Source organism: Podarcis liolepis, assembly GCF_965112155.1.
Source record: "Podarcis liolepis genome assembly, chromosome: 9".
Lineage (NCBI taxonomy): Eukaryota > Metazoa > Chordata > Lepidosauria > Squamata > Lacertidae > Podarcis > Podarcis liolepis.
The window spans coordinates 48,229,742-48,239,736 of record NC_139564.1 but is presented as its reverse complement, the minus strand read 5'-3'; the positions used below and the strand labels follow the sequence as shown (position 1 = coordinate 48,239,736).

The following is a 9,995-nucleotide window of genomic DNA, read 5'->3' as shown; positions in this document are numbered from 1 at the left end:
AGACAGGGATAGGGAAGCTGTGACCTTCCAAATGTTGCTGAACTACAACTCCCATAATCACTGAGCATGCTATCTAGTGAGAGCTGGAATCCAACAAGATGTGGAAAGCCAAATATTATCATTTATATTGCTACGAACATTCAGGAGCTTTACAAACATGAAGAAACATTTTAAATACAATTATAAAAATTACAGCTCTTTGGTGTAATAAATTTTTACCCATGTATTTTATAAACTAATGATGTCTGATAAATGGTGGCTATAAATGATAAAACTTCTGTGATTAGATCTTTTCAATAAAATGACCTTAGAGAATTCATGTTGTGTCCATCACTGTGAACTTGAGCAGCCTGATTCTTGTTTCTATTCTTCTAAAAACCAACCTGTCTTCCTCATATGGTCTGGTTATATAGCTCAACACATTCAGATTTTCAACAATTTGAAGAACTCCTACTGTGGTTTTCCTCTGATAATTTCTAAACCTTCTCAGAAATCTTTCTCTGTTCACAGGAAATGTACTGAGAGAAGGAACAGAATCTCAAAGCAAAGATTATCGCAGCATGTTTGCTAGTAAGGAATATGTTTCCCTAATACAGTCTAATTAATTACCATGCCTTTTAATGAAAATGCACATCCAAAATGTGTTCATCTGGGCCATTTGGAATCCTGAGTGTTGATAGTTCAAATCTGTGCATCTGGTAATATCAAGGGAATGCCTGTTAGTTACATACTTCATATTAATCAAGTAAACCATTAATCACTATGGTAACTATGTACACCAGTGACAAGGCACATACATGTCCCTGGGGAACTGATACATGTGTGTGTGGTGGCAGGGAGAGAATAATGTATATGGTGGGATTGGATTTTTTCTGCTTCCATCTTCAGCCTGTGCATTAATGAAAAAATATTGCATATCTCCAGAAATCATTTAATGATTTTCACATAGTTGGGGAGCAAGACTGCAACTCACATAATAGTTCTGAAGTAATTCCTGGATTTTAGTGGAACCTCAGCTGGAACCATGGAGTATATGATTGGTTGGTTGCATCCAGAATCACTGCAGCACAAGAGGATCTAATCTGAAGGACACTTGGGAAAACATGATAGTGACTTTATCTGGGATTACTCTTAGAATAAACATGAATCAAATTGGTCTCCTAGATAACCTGGGTTGGATCCAGCATTACACTCACAGAGCAGGTTGTTTGTGAGTATCAGCTCAGCCTTCCCCCTGTAGGCTTCTTGTGTGGTTTACACGGCAATCCTTATATATGTGTACTCAGAGGTGAGTCCCAGTTGAGTGGGTTTGGATTGCAGCCTCAGAGGGCACAATGTTTAGGCAAGCTTGAGCATCAGCAGCAGAGTTATGGTGGCACTATCAATGGATGCTTACTCCCAGCTGGAGTGGAGCAGTAGTTGCAGTCTGTCATGGCCATGGTAGTGTTGGGTGGTCTTCTGGCTTCAGTGCAGCCAAAGGAGGACATCACTTCCTCCTCCACTGGGTATGCTGGCTGCTGGGGACCACCCAATGTTGCATCCAATTGCAGGTGAGCTTCAGAGTGCAGTTTAGGGAGCAGGCAAGAGGGAAAACTATTCCCAGGCTATAGTGAGGTACTATAAAAGCCAGCTGCACCCAGATCTCAGCCTCAGTCAATGCTGGATTCCCCACACACTTGACACTTTATGCGTAGGATTGCCCAAGACTAAGCAGGCAGGCCCTGTTATGGAAGTTTTTGGTTGATGGCAGATTGGATCCTTAGTCTATGTGGATGCCAACCCAATGCCTCTAGCTACAGTGAATCAGGGTATCCCATTAAAGGGTTTTAGGGTAAGGTTCTTCTGCCCGGACACCCAGATGGGGGCAGATGGGACATAGTGCCTCCAAAATTGTAAACTCGTGGGGTCACCCCAAATCGATGTACGTCATAAGGCAATTCTTAACCTTGGTTAACCCTGCCAAATAATCAAACACAGAAAGGTTGGTTGATTCAGGACACATACCCAATATTCACTCTTTTTCATAAAGAGACACTTTATTCATGTTCATTGCCCACATAGAATTTTGTGGGTTTGGGAGGGAGGGGCAGGAGAGGAGGGAATTACATGAATGAGTAGACGAATCAGAGAACTGCAGCAAGAACAAGCTGCATGTGCACGTTGTGTAACTAAAATCAAAAGATGGGCAAAGCAGACACAAAGCAATGCAAAGACATGGGAATGGGAGCCAAACAGAATGTGGTAGGAGACTTCCCATTCCTAGCTGGTTCTAGATAATTAGTGTATCATATGAAAGCATCCCAAGATCAAGCATGAGATATTCAGAGGTAAGTGCCAAATCTCGATGAACATCCAGTCATTCTTGGTTGATGGCTTTCTTGTATACCCTAGCAGTATCAGTAAAGAATACAAGGAAAACATTTCTATTTATTTATTTTCATTTTTTAAAAAAAGATAGGGCAAAGGCACCAAGTTTCTACATTTATTCTTTCTTGCTAAGATACTGAGCTTAAGAAAGAAAGAGCCCACTAAAAAAGCATCATTGGTTTCCAAAAAGCCAATACCTTATCACAACGCAGCATGTGCTCACCCAACAATCCGTGTGATATAACAGTGTTGTAAACACCTTTAAAATAAGCCCCATAACTTCCTTGCTCTTTTGCTGCTTCCTGCTTCAAATATGAGGTGCAGATATTTCTAAGCCAGCAAGATAATCTGCAGAATGAATTCACTGTGTGATTCTAGGTACAAAACCCCCTAAAATAAAAATCAGTTTTTATATTACTTCTATCCACTACAATAAAAATCAGATTCAATGCTTGCTGTCTCTTTCTATTGGATCATATTACTTCCATCCACTGAAAACAAAATGAAGTTGTGTATAAGGCTCGAGAGAGGAATGATATATGCTCTTGTTTGACTTGTGTTCCAAAATCAGAACATGCCCCTACATCCACAAAGTTACAGCATCTCTGTAAAACTCTTCAATCCTCTGTAACTGTTATCTCCGAATTGTGATGGCATGCAAAGAAAACTATCTTTGTTTAGCAGGGCCCCCAAAATTCTGAAAATAAATTGTACTTACAGTTTGAAAAACTGGAGATGCCACACGGAAAAGGACAAATCAAAAACAAACCTATATATATTGCTTAGAGACTGCATAGCAGGAAAATAAGGTAAGGTAAGGTAAGGTAAGGTAAGGTAAGGTAAGGTAAGGTAAGGATAATTCTTTCAAAACCATCACACTAGGCCCAGTCTTGCTTTGCCTGACTATACTATATCATCCAGATACTGAGCAAGGAGCAAGGTACACCATGCTTGAAGTGTGTGCAGGGCAAGGCACACATTTTAAACACATTCAGATGGCTGAAGTGAGGAACTATTCTCTAATCATCCTCCAACTTAACACAAAACAATCCAGGGCATGCATGGAAACACATCACAGAGGTACCATAAACTGGGCATTTATGGTACCTCTATTCACCTGGTACTACATGGAATAATAGGGCAATGCTTACAGCAGCGATGGAGAGCCTCAGGCCTGGGGGCCAATTGGAGTCCTCCAGGACTAGCTTTCTGGCTCCTGGAACTCTTTCCAGGTCACATCCTTCATTGGTCTTGCTTCGCACCCCTGGTGTTTTTGCATGGGTGGAATTTGTCCTTGAACTTTGATGATGCCTCTGGTTATCCCATCCACGCTGGCAAATTTTATCACTGGTTCTCAGAAAGTTGCACAGAAGGGGATGTAGCTCTTAGGCTGAAAAAGATCCCTCACCCCTTATAGTCTTTACAGAAAATAGGCATTTCTTTCATAGTAACACTGATTTCACTCAGTTCTCTACTGGCACTAGGCATCATCATGGATAGCCTCATTCCTTGGTCCACCAGCTAGCCAGCTCCAGATGTCATATCATATGGGTAGAGTTTAAATAACACGTCTGTCAAGGGTTGTAATTTCCTGGCATTGTTGAGCTTGAGTGAACATGGAAAGCCCAAATAAAACATGTTAAACTGAAAGGTGTGTTCATTTGGTTTGCTTGGTTAATTGAATATACATTCATTTCCTAAATTAAAACAACACAATTTTTAAAAAGTGCATGTGCTTCAACAACATCAAAAGAACCCAACAAACATAAATATATATCTGTTAAACTTAGTTATTTCCCCCTCCCAATGTTAAATGTCATTTGGAGAGAGGTCATGTATAAATCATATGGCTCAGAAAGGTGATTCATTATGGTTAATATTTGTCGTTAACATCAAGTCAGTCAATGAAAAACAAATTATGGTTTGGAGTAGGCCATGAAGGCAGACGCTGTCCTGGTAGGTGGTATAAAGGGATAACAGCCCTTTGATTTAAACGCATCAGTGCTTGTCATTAACACCCTGTCACTCAAGCAAGGAATTATGTGCAGTGCCCCCGGCAGGATCGTTTCCAGTAATTTGAACAACAAATTAACTGTATCTTTTATTTATAGCTCTATCACCAGCAGCATTTTAATTCAATCTCTCTCTCTCTCTCACACACACACACACAAACGCACACACACACTCTCCAGTCTATAAAATGTTTACTTCCTCTTCTGACAGTAAGTTCTGAAGTTGAAATTAATATTTTTCTTATTTACCAATGGAAAACAAATGGCTCTTTAAACTGCATCTCTCATTGAAGATACTATATAAGTACAGTGGTACCTCGGGTTACAGACGCTTCAGGTTACAGACTCCGCTAACCCAGAAATAGTATCTCGGGTTAAGAACTTTGCTTCAGGATGAGAACAGAAATTGTGCAGTGGCAGTGGGAGGCCCCATTAGCTAAAGTCAGTGGCGTAGCGTGGGGGGTGCAGGGGGGGCCGGCCGCACCGGGCGCAACATCTGGGGGTTAGGGTTAGGGGGCACAAATCCACGGGTTAGGGGGCGCAAATTACTTGCCTTGCCCCGGGTGCTGACAACCCACGCTACACCACTGGCTAAAGTGGTACCTCAGGTTAAGAACAGTTTCAAGTTAAGAACGGACCTCCAAAACAAATTAAGTTCTTAACCCAAGGTACCACCGTAATAAGTTTAAACTAAAGGTATGCCAAATATTCATTGACTCCACTTTTGCAACATGCCCTGTTCTGCACCCAGTGAGCATGGGGTGCCTTTTCCCAGTTGTGCTGGGCTCTACTGATAGAAGCAAAATGGTGGGCAAGGTTTTTGCTCAGTATCTTGCCTGTGGGATGGGCTCACAGGGAAAAGCTGTCCCATGAGCCCTTGCAAAGGGGAGGGCAAAGCCTATATAAGTCTGCTCCCCCTGAAGTTCAGGGACACTGAGAAGCTTCCTGCCCGTCCACACTTGTGTCAGCAATTTTGGGCCACTGGTTGACAGGGCCAAAATGCATTTCTTTTTCTCAATTTGATTGGCACTTGGTTGGGTGTTTTTCCTCCCACCCTTCCCTCAATGAAATTATGACCTTATTTCTTAGGTGGAAGAACGTTGATTTTTGAGGGCGGAAATGGCATTGGGCAGGATCAACATAGTATGGGGGCCCCATATAATTGGCCTGAGGGGAGGATTGACCAGGGCACCCCCAAGCCCAGATTGGGTTATCTGCCTGGTTAGAATCTGTACCCTGGTTACCCAGTGAGATATCGCTTGCTTGGCTTGCACCATGACAATGTTCAACAGTGGCCGACTCCAATGGTACAGGTTTGGGAAAGTCCAAAAACAACAGACCCATTCCATCAACATTGGGTTTGTGGAATGATGAACTGATCCTGTCCCCAATGCCATGCCAACCCTTACCCTGTTTGCTGCTGTCAATAAAAATTTGGTCTGATTTTATCCCATCTCCACTGTACAGTCTGGCTATTTGCTGCTCTCGTGAATCACATAATGTACCTGCCTGGGCAATATTGATTTCCCCTTAAAGTGGATGGGTGGCATTTGTCTAATTTTATTAATTTAATGCTCTACCCTGCCAAAATTCTTAAAATCTGCCTAGATATCCTCTCCTTCTGTGGTGGGTGAATTATGTTATAAAAGAGATTGCAGGGAATACTTGGCACCTCTAAACTTATTCGTTATATCTTCAGTCAAGTATCTAGATTAAACAAGTAAAGCTTAAAAGGCTCAGGGGTCAAGGGTTTTCCTTCTTTTCCCTTCTTTTTAACTGCTAGTTTGAATGTTCCTGGCTATTTCTGAACAGCAATTTCCCTAGAAATTACATAATGCTGTTTCCATGGATATTAATATCTAGAAATAATATTGGACACAATTCTGAAAATTCACCTATTCCCTAAAATTAATATATGAGGGCAGTCTCACCTCCCCCACCCCAAAGAAAAAGCCTATGAAATTTGGCTCAGCACTAGTTTTAATAAAGCTGAAATTTCTACATAGTACATTATATACACTTAAAAAAAATTGTAGTCTCTGTGATCTGGCTTGTTATTTAAATGTAATATCAGAGGGCAAAGCAATCATGAATCTTAAGCTATTATCAGTGTGGTTGGCTGGATTGATTGTGTAGAATTGAAACTAGACAAAACAATCCTAGTAGTTTCTTAAACAAATACCTTGTGTTGATGAGACAGCTTCTGTCTCAAATGCATTCTACTACGTTAGGAAACTTCTTCGCTCTTTCCGACAGAAACTGTTCTTCTCACTTGAATTTTAAAACTTTATGACAGAGTTCAAAATAAACATGCCCCAAAGAGCTTAGAGTCAAAAAGGTATGCTCACAAATGAATATGGCACAGATACAGCAAAGCATGAACAAATGGTGAAACAATATCTGTCAGTCTGGTGGAGGGAAAGCTCATCACAGAAAAGTTTCATGCTGATCTAGGAAACGGGATTCAGCAGACCCTATTCTTGAACACACTAAGTCAGTTCCAAAGAATTTACACTCCTTCCAGAAGTTTTACAGCAAAGATGGAGAACCAATGGCACTCCAGATGTTGTTGGACTCCATCTCACAACAGCCCCAGCCAGCATAACCAATGGCTAGGGTGGATAGGAATTGGGGTTCAACAACAACTGGAGGGACAAAGGTTCCCCAACTCTGGTTTACAGACTTCAGTATTTGTGAGTCTGCAGGAGTAGAGAATTTCAAAGATGAGGGACAACCACTGAGAGTATTTCTTCAAGTGCCACTGAATCCTTGACTCTTCACATATGGTGCAGAGGTAGAACAATCCAATCCAAGGTAGGAAGTAATGCCAAGCCCTGACATTTGTGCCAGCCAGAGTGGAAAGTAAGGGAAATGATCTTGTTTTTCTGTGTTACTACATAAGCTACACTGCTAACAGAGCTGAGGGGCCCAGATCAGACCCCTGTCAGGTAAATGGCACAGCTTTGAATCCAGCAAATCCAGGGGTGGCTCTACTTACCCCTGAACTTCAGCTATCCCATTTTAGGATCATACATTTGATACCATCTACAGAGTCACCGAAGAATTGATGCTTTTGAATTATGGTGCTGGAGGAGACTCTTGAGAGGCCCATGGACTGCAAGAAGATCAAACGTATCCATTCTTAAGGAAATCAGCCCTGAGTGCTCACTGGAAGGACAGATCGTGAAGCTGAGGCTCCAATACTTTGGCCACCTCATGAGAAGAGAAGACTCCCTGGAAAAGACCCTGATGTTGGGAAAGATGGAGGGCACAAGGAGAAGGGGACGGCAGAGGACAAGATGGTTGGACAGTGTTCTCGAAGCTACCAGCATGAGTCTGACTAAACTGTGGGAGGCAGTGGAAGACAGGAGTGCCGGGCGTGCTCTGGTCCATGGGGTCACGAAGAGTCGGACACGACTAAACGACTAAACAACAACAGAGTCACCACTTATGGTAGCTTCTCATCTGCCACACTCTCTGTAGCTGGCAAAGTGCAGCACATGGCCACCTCTACCGTATCCTACATCCCTCTATAAGTCAATATGAGACAGTAAGGATTGTGCTCATATAGACACATTCCTGGTCAGTCTTAACAGATGTGATGAATGCATTCAATAGTTGGTCCCAAAGAGTCTAATGGGGCTCTTTTGTGCAAAACACTCACATTTTCAAAATGCTCAATTTTTTAATTTTAAAATTCAATGTTGAATGAATTGCTTAATTACGTTACATATTAAGATGGCAAATTCCGTACCTTATATACTATTTTCCCCCTAAATCCCCAGCAGCATTCATAACTGGGATTGTTTTAAAAATAAAACTAACAAACAAAAATTAAAAGAATATAAATTCTTTTCCTTTTCCCAAATCAAATTCAGGTTAAGAAAGGGTTTTGTTTTTGGAATTGTTTTCTCAAGTACATTTTAACTCTGGATGGAATATATGGGTCTCGGCGATATTGATTTAAATCCTGTTTAATTATATCCTCACTGTGTGCTTTTGGAAAAAGTGACTGTCCTCAACTTTCATTCCCTTTCTGTTAAATACAGATGGGAATGATGTACTTCACAGGATCATCACATGAAAGAAAAAAGATACCACAAACTTTTTTGTCCATATTGATTATACCTGAGCCTTGCTTAAAACACACACATACAGGAAGAACAATGTTTTGGAACATTTAAATGGTCTAGCTGCAATGTGTGCTTGAAACAGTCTTTGAATGTATTTTTTATAGTATTTCTATTAAAGATTTATGTAACTTCTAAAATCAGTGCTGATCAAGTTTAATTAATCAGGAAGTAAGTCCTATTGAACTCAGTGTGACTTATTTCAGAGTGTTTCAGATCATGCTGTTCTTCAGGTGGACTTCATCTCTGATGAGCTGGGGGGGTGGCAGGAATCCATTCATGTATATCCCTTTTTCTAAACAGATTAACTACCCTCCCCCCCCCGCAGCCCCCAATTACAATCAAGCTGTGTATCATTGATCTCTCACAAGAGCAACTGGGTAGGTCTAGCCTACTACACATGCAAAAGGATGGACTTCCTCACTTAAGACTGAAGAGATGGGTGCCACATTTCTGAATGCTCCCTTCTAAGAACTGCCAGCTGTACAATTTTTCTGATTTCACAGAAAGGAAAATGTCAGGGAACTGACATCGGAGCAGAGTGGAGAGGCAAGGCTTCCAGATTCTGCAGGAGAGGGAACTAGTAAGGGAAGAGAGAGAACATCCTCTGGGGAAAGAAGTCCAGGTGACACCAGGAAGAAGGGAGAGGCAGAGAGCACTTCGGAGGGGGGGCTCTGAGACTCTTCCAGTGAAGTCAGTGAGGAGGGTGGAGGACCACCACTTGGCACGCCCACTCTGCGCAGAAGGCTTCCGCGCAGAGAGGCGAGGCGAAGGTTGTCCGTTAAGGAATTCTTATGCTGGAGGAAATTTAGGAGACGCCCACTGACGGATTCTGCCAGCGACTGAGCAGCAGCGCAAAAGGGCTGCTCAGCCAGGGAAAGACGCAACCACCCCAAGCAGTTTGGAACGGCTGGAGGTTTACACACAAGCAACCCCAATTCCCATGATAGCAATCCGTCAGTCTTTTACGTTGCTTGTGTGCAAGAGGACAGGGGCACAGTCATGAGTCAAACCGGAGAAGCTGGCGCAGGAGAGGGGGCAAAGGAATTAACAATCTTTGTGTGCAGCGGTAATAATACAAGTAGGCCTAACATTTTAATTATTTTTATTTATTGAATTTATATACCGCCCTATACCCGGAGGTCTCAGGGTGGTTCACAGAAAAGATCACAATACAGTGGTACCTCGGGTTACTGAACACTTCAGGTTACAGACTCCGCTAACCCAGAAATAGTATCTCGGGTTAAGAACTTTGCTTCAGGATGAGAACAGAAATCGTGTGGCGGTGGCGCAGTGGCAGTGGGAGGCTCCATTAGCGAAAGTGGTACCTCAGGTTAAGAACACCCCCCCCAAAAAAAGAGCTGCATTTTAAAAGGGTACAGGATGTCCATCAGGTCCACCAAAGGCCTGGTTAAAAAGGGTCTCTGAGTCATATTCAGTATAAATGAGAAATGGAAGTGCAAATGCTCCCAGAACCCATCTTTTT

The 9,995-nt window shown here is 42.2% G+C and overlaps 1 long non-coding RNA gene across 1 annotated transcript in view; it reads left to right on the top strand.

Annotated features, from left to right (window-relative positions):
• Positions 1-4,854: 4,854 nt before the first annotated feature.
• Positions 4,855-9,995, top strand: part of LOC310686250 — a 169,271-nt gene continuing 164,130 nt past the window's right edge. Inside the window, exon 1 of the long non-coding RNA XR_014515790.1 lies at positions 4,855-4,975. This is a non-coding gene — a long non-coding RNA (uncharacterized lncRNA). The remainder of the gene's footprint in view (positions 4,976-9,995) is intronic.